Source organism: Pseudophryne corroboree, chromosome 3, assembly GCF_028390025.1.
Source record: "Pseudophryne corroboree isolate aPseCor3 chromosome 3, aPseCor3.hap2, whole genome shotgun sequence".
Lineage (NCBI taxonomy): Eukaryota > Metazoa > Chordata > Amphibia > Anura > Myobatrachidae > Pseudophryne > Pseudophryne corroboree.
This window is the reverse complement of record NC_086446.1, coordinates 390,621,172-390,631,886: the sequence shown is the minus strand read 5'-3', so window position 1 is coordinate 390,631,886 and position 10,715 is coordinate 390,621,172. Positions and strand designations below refer to the sequence as shown.

General features: G+C 45.7%; 1 long non-coding RNA gene across 1 annotated transcript in view; it reads left to right on the top strand.

Annotated features, from left to right (window-relative positions):
- The first annotated feature begins 3,055 nt into the window (after window positions 1–3,055).
- LOC135055700 (uncharacterized) overlaps window positions 3,056–10,715 on the top strand; it is a 140,148-nt gene continuing 132,488 nt past the window's right edge. The window contains exons 1-2 of the long non-coding RNA XR_010243794.1: window positions 3,056–3,182; window positions 9,003–9,078. This is a non-coding gene — a long non-coding RNA (uncharacterized LOC135055700). The remainder of the gene's footprint in view (window positions 3,183–9,002; window positions 9,079–10,715) is intronic.

Below are 10,715 nucleotides of genomic sequence, written 5' to 3'. Positions count from 1 at the left end.
GATAATTGGCAAACGATAAACAGCTGTTACACTCAATCCTTCTAATGATTTAAAATGTGCAAAAAACAATTTAAACTAACCCTTTTATGGGTTTCTTATATACTCTAAGGTCAGACTCAATTATGAAAATTTTGTTTTGAGGAAGGGATTTGGTCGAAAAGTGAGTTTTATTTCTACACTAATGAACCTATAGGGTAGTACTTCCGGGTCACGGAAGTTATTCATATGGGTACGGAAATCTGTTTCCCCCTTAGACTTTAACAAGTATTGTATCAGTAGTTAATCTAGGTGTGTGATTAACACGTCTTTTGTCCGTGTTTTGTGTAAAAGGACTTATTGATCATAATAGCGGCTAACTGGAGCGCATTTGCGTTCCACTGAACGGAGCTTGTCTCCGTGACTTCCGGTCACGTGACGTCCGCCGCCGCCGCTGCCTCTGGGAAATGTAGTACACTATTCTATGGCAGGGTCCACGTGACCGGGCGGCGTGTTGTTGGCATGGAAACTTATACACAATGTGCTTTCCTTCTCTAGACCCCGTTTAAATACCGTTGAGGCATCAAAAATCTCTTCCTCACAATCTAGTGCCGAATACCGGAAGTTGGGACTGTACAGGATGGCAGAAAAAGATGTTTTTTTCTTTAAAAAAATAATTGATCTACATAGTGGGAACTTCTCACTAGTAGTTATAATTTAATAGTCCTGGCATAGGATGACCTCATATAGGAGAGTAGATATTGTAGAAACATGTGGGGAAAATTGGGACAGTGTCATTAGGTCTTTACTCGTTCAGAAACTGTAATTTTTTAGTCACAGTTTAAAAAGATTTTAAATATGAATTTTGGGCACATTCTCTGATCGTCTTTCATATTAATAAATCCAATGATATTCTGACTGTGGCTAGTTTATACATTAAGCATAGACAATCTATGGGGGAATGAGAAAAGGAAGGAAATAGGCCAAAGTCCTTTATCCAGTTGATGAGTTTAATTTTTTCATAAAAGAAATTTTTCCCCCCTTCACCACCCCCCTCCGTCCCCTCCTCCCCCCCCTCCTCCCCCAAATTTCTTTCTTCTTTGTTTATGTATTAAAAAAAAAAAAAAAAAATTTCTTTTATGAAAAAATTAAACTCATCAACTGGATAAAGGACTTTGGCCTTGTCAACTCCCTTTTTCAGGGAGGGACTACACATTGACAACCAGCATCAGGTTGGTTTTACCAATCCCCTCCTACTCCCTCCTATTTCCTTCCTTTTCTCATTCCCCCATAGATTGTCTATGCTTAATGTATAAACTAGCCACAGTCAGAATATCATTGGATTTATTAATATGAAAGACGATCAGAGAATGTGCCCAAAATTCATATTTAAAATCTTTTTAAACTGTGACTAAAAAATTACAGTTTCTGAACGAGTAAAGACCTAATGACACTGTCCCAATTTTCCCCACATGTTTCTACAATATCTACTCTCCTATATGAGGTCATCCTATGCCAGGACTATTAAATTATAACTACTAGTGAGAAGTTCCCACTATGTAGATCAATTATTTTTTTAAAGAAAAAAACATCTTTTTCTGCCATCCTGTACAGTCCCAACTTCCGGTATTCGGCACTAGATTGTGAGGAAGAGATTTTTGATGCCTCAACGGTATTTAAACGGGGTCTAGAGAAGGAAAGCACATTGTGTATAAGTTTCCATGCCAACAACACGCCGCCCGGTCACGTGGACCCTGCCATAGAATAGTGTACTACATTTCCCAGAGGCAGCGGCGGCGGCGGACGTCACGTGACCGGAAGTCACGGAGACAAGCTCCGTTCAGTGGAACGCAAATGCGCTCCAGTTAGCCGCTATTATGATCAAGAAGTCCTTTTACACAAAACACGGACAAAAGACGTGTTAATCACACACCTAGATTAACTACTGATACAATACTTGTTAAAGTCTAAGGGGGAAACAGATTTCCGTACCCATATGAATAACTTCCGTGACCCGGAAGTACTACCCTATAGGTTCATTAGTGTAGAAATAAAACTCACTTTTCGACCAAATCCCTTCCTCAAAACAAAATTTTCATAATTGAGTCTGACCTTAGAGTATATAAGAAACCCATAAAAGGGTTAGTTTAAATTGTTTTTTGCACATTTTAAATCATTAGAAGGATTGAGTGTAACAGCTGTTTATCGTTTGCCAATTATCTATGGTATAAATATTTCACCAATAGCCTACCTAAGTCACCTTTGATAAAGCTGCAGTGCCTAGCAGTGAAACGCGTAAGGAGGAGGCTATCTGGGTCATTCAGTACGCCAGTTTGACTGCCACATCACATCCGGACCAAACACTGGACTTTGCCACCTGCATTTTGATTGAGACAACTTTTCTCCTACTGAGGAACACCATCTACCCCATCCTGCCAAAAAGGACACCGTGCTAAATGAGGATTCCCAAGTTGATTGATTTCTGACTGGGGAAGAAAAAAAAACATCAGAGACATTCCTAAGGGACTACACCTCTAGCGGCTATCGGGTAAAGTGCATTGGTGTGACTGCGCCGTCAGTCTGTCTTCATCTGCCAGAAATGTCCAGGTTACTAAATAGGAACGGATGCTAATGTGATAGACAGTCATTATGTTGTGACCCACAATCATTGATTTCAATTGTATGTAAAATTGTGTGGACACCTATCCACCATTTTTTAACCAAAAAGGCCTATTTTATGTATTAAATGTCTTATTAATTAACACTCAATCCTTCTTATTATTATTATTTTTTCAATTATTTACAAATAATTCCCCCAGCGCTGCTATTTTTGTTTGTGTGTGTTTTTACTAAGAAAAACACTGTTTGTTCATCGGTAGGCTTGCCACCTAGCAACAGCTGGTGGGTGGATGAGCAAGCCTCCTGAATGTCGCTGGAAAAAGGTAAAGTGAAAACTAAAAAACAACTTAGCTTGTTCCTACAGAGGAGGGCGGGGCCAAGCATCTGCTCTCTGACCAAAAGGTCATGTGACCACTTGGACCCGCCCTCAGGTAGATTTTTCTACAGCGCAGACATGGGAGGAAGCTTGGTCTGTCTCTGACAGAATACTTATAGCTGTTTTCTCTTGTCCTCAAATACTGTGACAGGAGAGACACTAAGCAGTGCTGGCAGTGGTTATTTATCATTTTCACTTATTCACAAGTCAGGTGAGTGGAATAAATGTTTTTTCTTTCACCTCAGAGTCTGAGGTAAAGTCACTGCCAAGTCACCTCTATTCTCTGTGCAAGAGATAGAGATAACGTGCTCTCTTCCTGCTGGCAGTGGTTCTTTCTTACTTAAACTGTTTATTATGATAAACATAAATATTTTTCTGTTAAGTGAGTGGAATATATTAATATATTCCGAGTCTGAGGTACAAATTACTGCCAAAAGACACCTCTCCCTCCAGAGACTATTCAGGGATGCCTGTTCAGGCAAAAATGTATCTGTTCCTGAAGTTGCTGGCAAGTGGTAAAACATGAGGTGCTATAGTGAATGTGGAGAAACATTCACAGGGATGCCTGTTCAGGACAAATCGATCCTTCCCTGAAATTGCTCACAGACGGCAAACATGAGGCGCAAATGTAGAGGAACATTCACACAGGGATGCCTGTTCAGTCAAAAGGTATCCTTCCCTGAAATTGCCTGCAGGCGGCAAAGCACCTGTGTCCGCACCAGACATTTCTCATGCCGGTAGCTTGCAAAGTACTGTTGCCCGAAGCTGGCACCATTAGGGCACCCATTAAGACAGAGGGGGTCCCAGCCCCATGCCCCACTATTAAACCCTCCTGAGTCTGTATGTCCAGCTTGTCTCTCTCTTCAGTGGACTGTGAGTCAGAAGAGGTGACTAGATCCTCGGCCTCTTCAAAGAGGCACATATAGTGACATACAAATGGCCAGCATGGCACTAGCAGCCAAGATCTCCCACCAAATTATGTAGCTTACAATGGAAGCTTAGTCAGAGGTATACAAGTTTGCCCAGCTAGCCTGTGGAGCAGGGGTGGGGAACCTTTTTTGGATATTTATAAAATCCTTCGGGGGCCATACAAAAATTCTCAACTTAAAAAAATGACCCTGCCCGCCAAAGGTCTGCCCCTTAAAGGTACTGTGTGGCGCGCGCCAAAAAATGGGTGTGGCCAATTAAAATGGGACGTGATACACATATGCCCCCAATAGTGCAGTGCCAGATCCACAATTGCCCCCACAGTGCCAGGTATACAAATGCCCCCCACAGTGTCAAATCCACAAATGCCCCCACAGTGCCAAATCCACAAATGCCCCCACAGTGCCAAATCCACAAATGCCCCCACAGTGCCAAGTATACAAATGCCCCCACCCCACTGTGCTGCTTACCGCTGCTGCTGCTCCATCCGGCGGCGTCTCAGCTGTCAGGGGGTCAGGACAGGGAGGAGAGCGCGGGTATATCGGGCGGCGGCATGTAGGACTTCAAACCAGCCGCTGGTTCCTGAGCCAATCAGAGCTCGCGGACCGGCAGCAGCAGCTCCTGATTGGCTGCCGGTCCGCGAGCTCTGATTGGCTCACGAAGCAGCGGCTGGTTTGAAGTCCTACACACCGCCGCCCGACATAGCCACACTCTCCTCCCTGCCCTGACAGCTGAGACACGCTGCCGCCGGACTGAGCAGCAGCATGTCTCACCGACACAAGCGGGTGGGCTGGAGCAAACGGCTTCGCAGGCCGGAGGTTCCCCACCCCTGCTGTAGCCTGCTGTAGAGCAACCCTAGTCAAACAAATGGGGTTTAAGCAACTAGGCAGGGCTCCAAGATGTACCTGCACTATTTGCCATGAAGTTGACTCTTCTTTTGGTTCACATGAGGATGATAAGTTCAAAGCAACCCCATGGACTAAATGTTAAGGCAAATTCAGTTTTAAAATAACTGATGCTGAAGGTCTTTTGCTTTTTGTTCAGAAAGCCTGATTCTGCCATAGCTGGTAAAACTAAGCAGTACTAAACCTGTCAGTGCTCTGGATGGGAGACCAGGACCTGTAGTAGCTTCTAAATATTTGCTGTTCAAGGCCATTAGTAGAGCCACCCTTATTATTGGTGAAGGGCTCGCTGGTCGACCAGATCTAGATTGAGGCCACTTGTAGATATAATTTTTTGGAAAATGAGGCCACTAGACATGCCCATTTGACACAGACCTATTTGGCCCAGATTTCATAGGTGAAGTCAGGGTTTACTACAAGGCTCATAAGCTATGCTCAAGGAATTGCAGCCCCTTGCTAGACAAAGCTTGACAGCAGAGGGAAATAGATTTGGCAGACCCAGCCTTCCAGGGCTGTACAATTCATTTCCCATAGAGGTCAATTGACTCATTCAGACTAGAGCTAAATGTAAAGGCAATGAATACACACAAGACAGAATGTTCAGGATTTCTTTTACCCATAAATTGTTTTTGCCTCAAAATAGACCTATATGAGGTTTTCATTTGGTCTTAGTTCACCATAACTATAGGCAGCTGTTTCAGTGGCCTGTAATGGTGTTTGAACTCTCAATAGCACCTTACCCCTGCACACATTTAATGAAAGCAGTGGTTCCATGTTATGTTATTGTCACCTTGTTGGAAAGTAGTCCACTGCATAATAGACCAGGACATATTAATCAGTCACCAAGGTATAACTGTCTATCCTGGCTGGCTCAGATTTTACATAAATTAGTTAAAATCTATTCTAACTCCTTTTCAAACATAGACAATATCTCTTCTTTCTGTCTTCCAGAGAAAGTGGTCAGGATTACATTTCACTGATAGTTCAACATCAGAATATGCATACCTCCCAACATGACCCTCTCCAGGAGGGACACAATGCTCTGCTTCTGGACTTCCCTCTTAATGTATGATTGCCGGCACCTGTGTTGAACAGGTTAATGGATAAGAAAGGTGTTTTATCACAGGTGGTGGCAATCATAAATTAAGAGAAAAGTCCAGAAGCAGAGCATTCTGTCCCTCCTGGAGAGGGTCATGTTGGGAGGTATGGAATATGCACTTATACAAAGCTATTAGAAAAGTGAAGGCCTCGCGCCTAAGGCTTTTCCATGTTTCCCATCACAATTGCGGAGCATTCACTCAAAACATGTGAGAGGCAGATGGTCCATAATGGAGTACTAGGCTCATATTAATCTGCTCAAGTTAAGGCCTGCCATGTTAGCCCACAGAGCTTTAATTCCCAGTCATCTATGGGAATTTGAAGTTCAGATTTGTCTGGACAACAACTGCACTGTCTACTCTGACCAGGAAGGGAGGCCTAGATCTCTGTAACAAAATCCCTAGTGATTAAGTAATGAGATATTCAAAGGCTGTTCACCTGACTGTGGGCAATGTTTCTTTAAATTAATATTTCAAATGTTGGTTCAAACCTTCAGTGCTTCCTAGAATAATTTTGCAAATCCTTCTATAGTTCAGGTTCCTACAGTACCTTTATACCTAGAGTGTGTAAACAGGAAGCATTGAAGGGGGATGTAATGTCTTTCCCATGGACAAAACTTTTACTCATATACCGTATATACTCGAGTATAAGTCGACCCGAATATAAGCCAAGGCACCTAATTTTACCACAAAAACCTGGGAAAACTTATTGACTCGAGTATAAGCCTAGGGTGGGAAATGCAGCTCTACCCGTACACAGACCTCATAGTGCCAGATATGCCCCATAGTGCCAGATATGCCCCACAGTGCCAGATGTGCCCCACAGTGCCAGATGTGCCCCACAGTGCCAGATATGCCCCACAGTGCCAGGTGTGCTAGATATGCCCCACAGTGCCAGGTGTGCCAGATATGCCCCACAGTGCCATGTGTGCCAGATATGCCCCACAGTGCCAGATATGCCCCACAGTGCTACATACTTACCCTCCGTCGCTTCCGCGCTGTCGTCTGAAGGAGGGACACGGAGAGCGCAGCGCGCGGCTCTCCTGTGTCCCTCCTGCATCTCCGGCGGCAGCGGCGTCTGTGTGGTAAAGGAAGTGCACGAACCGGCACTTCCTTTAACACACGCCGCTGCCGCCGGAGACGCAAGAGGGACACAGGAGAGCCGCGCGCTGCGCTCTCCGTGTCCCTCCTTCAGACGACAGCGCGGGAGCGACGGAGGGTAAGTATCTAGCACTGTGGGGCATATCTGGCACATCTGGCACTGTGGGGCATATAACGCTGACTCGAGTATAAGCCGAGGTGGCTTTTTCAGCACAAAAAAAAGTGCTGAAAAAGTCGGCTTATACTCGAGTATATACGGTATGTCCATCTGCCACCTGCTTTTCTGCTGGCTGGTGTACGATGGCGTGATGCATCATTGCAGCATAGATACAACCTGCAGTTGTTCATTGCTTTGTCACACTATACGATGCATGATACGTCATTTTGATCCACATTAGAATGTATATTGTACAATATATCTCCGTGTGTACCCAGCTAAGATTGTCTTCTACAGTAGTCCTTATCATGGCCTCACTGAGGCCATGCAAAGATAGATACTATCTCCATGATTAGAGAATTTAATGCATGGTATACTAATGCTAATACAGCTAGATCAGCTTCTCTCCTTCCTGGACTTTCTGGCTGCCAAATATGAAATAGGCCTAGAATCTGCCACCATCTGTTTTTATAGTGCAACTCTTGCCTTGTTTTCACCAAAGATAACTGAAGACATGTTTTTCCTACAGTGCTATTAATCCACAGTATAGGAATATTGGCCCTCATTCCGAGTTGTTCGCTCGCAAGCGGATTTTAGCAGATTTGCTCATGCTAAGCCGCCGCCTACTGGGAGTGAATCTTAGCATCTTAAAAATGCGAACGATGTATTCGCAATATTGCGATTACACACCTCGTAGCAGTTTCTGAGTAGCTCCAGACTTACTCGGCATCTGCGATCAGTTCAGTGCTTGTCGTCCCTGGTTTGACGTCACAAACACACCCAGCGTTTGCCCAGACACTCCTCCGTTTCTCCGGCCACTCCTGCGTTTTTTCCGGAAACGGTAGCGTTTTTTCCCACACGCCCATAAAACGGCCTGTTTCCGCCCAGTAACACCCATTTCCTGTCAATCACATTACGATCGCCAGAACGATGAAAAAGCCGTGAGTAAAAATCCTAACTGCATAGCAAATTTACTTGGCGCAGTCGCAGTGCGGACATTGCGCATGCGCATTAAGCGGAAAATCGCTGCGATGCGAAGATTTTTACCGAGCGAACAACTCGGAATGAGGGCCATAGAACCTATTCTGACCTTGGACACAAGTTCAGAGCGTGTCCTTTTATTAAGGAAATTCATATTATTAATAGTTTAAACTTTAGTGGCCAGGAGTGCAGTTATTTTTACTTGCCTTTGGCTTGCCAACCCCTCTATAATTAGAGAATGAATAGTTACAGCTATGAAAAGCCAAGACATTCACCATTCCCAATTTAAGGGACACTCCCTGGATATGTGCACACCTCTAGTGCACCAACAAAAGTTATGTTCCTACTTTCCATAATGCATGCCACTCATTGGTCCTCTGAGTAAATGTTTGCCAAGCATTACTGGAGACCAACCAATCTTCCAAGCAACCACCAGGTATGTGGTAGTCTACCCACCAGCTAGGCAAGCCTCCCGACGAACAAACAGTAGTTTGCATGGAATCTATGACCTGTAAACTTTCTTTGTTCTAGAATCTAGGGAATAGGATTGCCAACTAGCAACAGCACCCACCCTACCCACCCATTACCTTGGTAGGTCTGTTGGTTGCTCTGTCCAGAGTTGCTTTGTCCTGGGTGGGCCAGGGGAGCATGAGATGCCACAGGCGTCAAAAGCTAGAGACATAAAATGACTGTTTCTGTCTTACTATTTCTTTTTCCAATCTATGATCAAGTCAACATCTGTTCTTTCTCTTTAATATCAGTTGGACCCATAGCTGTGCCTAGTCTGTGGATGATCTTCATGCTGTTATGTTATTTTTTTATCATAACTTCCTTACATTCATCCAAACTATGTTTCTCTAACGCAGGGGTCTTCAACCTTTAAGACAGTGTGGGCCACATAAAAAAATGAAACGAAGCCGAGGGCCACTAAGCTATACTGCGGTATTTAGAATCTAAATTTTAATTTATGATTGTAATGAGACCTTTTCTAGACTCATAAGACCATAAAAAAGACTTCAAAAGATAATTATTGTAATTTAATGAATGAAACATGGTCTACTTTACCTTTGTTATTATAATAAGTTCATATCAGTGGGAAACTTGGTATTGTTTTTGCTTGGCCAGCTTGTCGATGTTGGCATCAATGTTAGAAGTCGCTATGCGCAGAGTATTCTCAAGATGTTGGTCTGTAAGCACTGAACTGGACTCATACGGCAGTATCACTGGACTGGTGGGTATAATGTGGGCATGCTTTCACAATATTGCTGCTGTCTGTCTGTGATGGGGGGAGGGAGGGTATGATAGCGCCTATGTCAAGACATAGGTGCTATCATACCCTCCCTCCTCCCCATCACAGACAGACAGCAGCATTGTCAAAGCATGCTCCCTGCCATCTCTGCTCTTAATACTTAATACACCCCCTGCTGGGTCCCCCGCCACGCCCCCTGCCCTCAATACTAATTTATTCACTGCCATGCTCAGGCTGCCGCACCCCCGTCCCCGCCGCTCCCGCACGCCGGGTTCCTGCACTGCCCCCTGCCCTCAACACTTATACACTTTTATTCTCCTGCCGCAGCCCCCCCCCGCGCCGGGTCCCCGCCGCACACAGCCATGCTCAGGCTGCATACATGCTGCCGCACCCCCTCCGCTCCCGCCCGCCGGGTTCCCGCACTGCCCCCTGCTCTCAATGGTAACTTGCCGCACCCCCCCCAGCCGGGTCCCCGCCGCTCTCACCCACCTATTCAACACTGCAGGCGGAGGGAGACACAGGGAGGGAGACACAGTAAGGGTGACCAGACCACTGACCAGCCTAAGAGGAGCTACTCCCCTTCTTCACAGGCAACCAGTGACAGTGCGGGGGAGTCACATGACTCCGGGAAAGGGAAAAAAAAAATATTATTTTTTTTTGTGTTCATATGTGCGCTGCGGGCGGGCGCGTCGGCGGGCCATGGAAACCATAGCAGCGGGCCACGGGTTGAAGACCCCTGCTCTAAAGTCCTAGAGGATGCTGGGGTCCACATTAGTACCATGGGGTATAGACGGGTCCCTTGGGAGCCATGGGCACTTTAAGAGTTTAATAGTGTGGGCTGGCTCCTCCCTCTATGCCCCTTTTACCAGACTCTGTTTAGAAAATGTGCCCGGTGGAGCCGGTCACAGCTAAGGGAGCTCCATAGGAGTTTTTCTAGTTTTCTTATTTTTGTTAGAGTTAGGCACAGGGAGGCTGCTGGCAACGAGGGACTTAGAGGGGGGAGGGGGGGGGAAGTAGTGTCCAACCCTCTGAGGTTAATGGCCACTATCTCCGCTGACAGGACATTAAGCTCCTGAGGGTGATGATCATTAGGGGTGGCGGTCGCCTCGGGGGCTAACAGCCAGAAGATCGTGGTGGTGAGCAGGACACCGGCGACCCGACAAGCAGGGAGCCAGTGTGAATGGCGGCAACAGGGTGGGAGCGCAGTACTGAAGCTGCACTCCGGAGGCTCTGCGGTGCGGCGTTGTGAGAGGCGCCCTGGGCCAGCGCAATACCCTTACACTGGTCACTGCATCTATCAGGGTCACTGCACTTCTGCTAGAAATTGTAC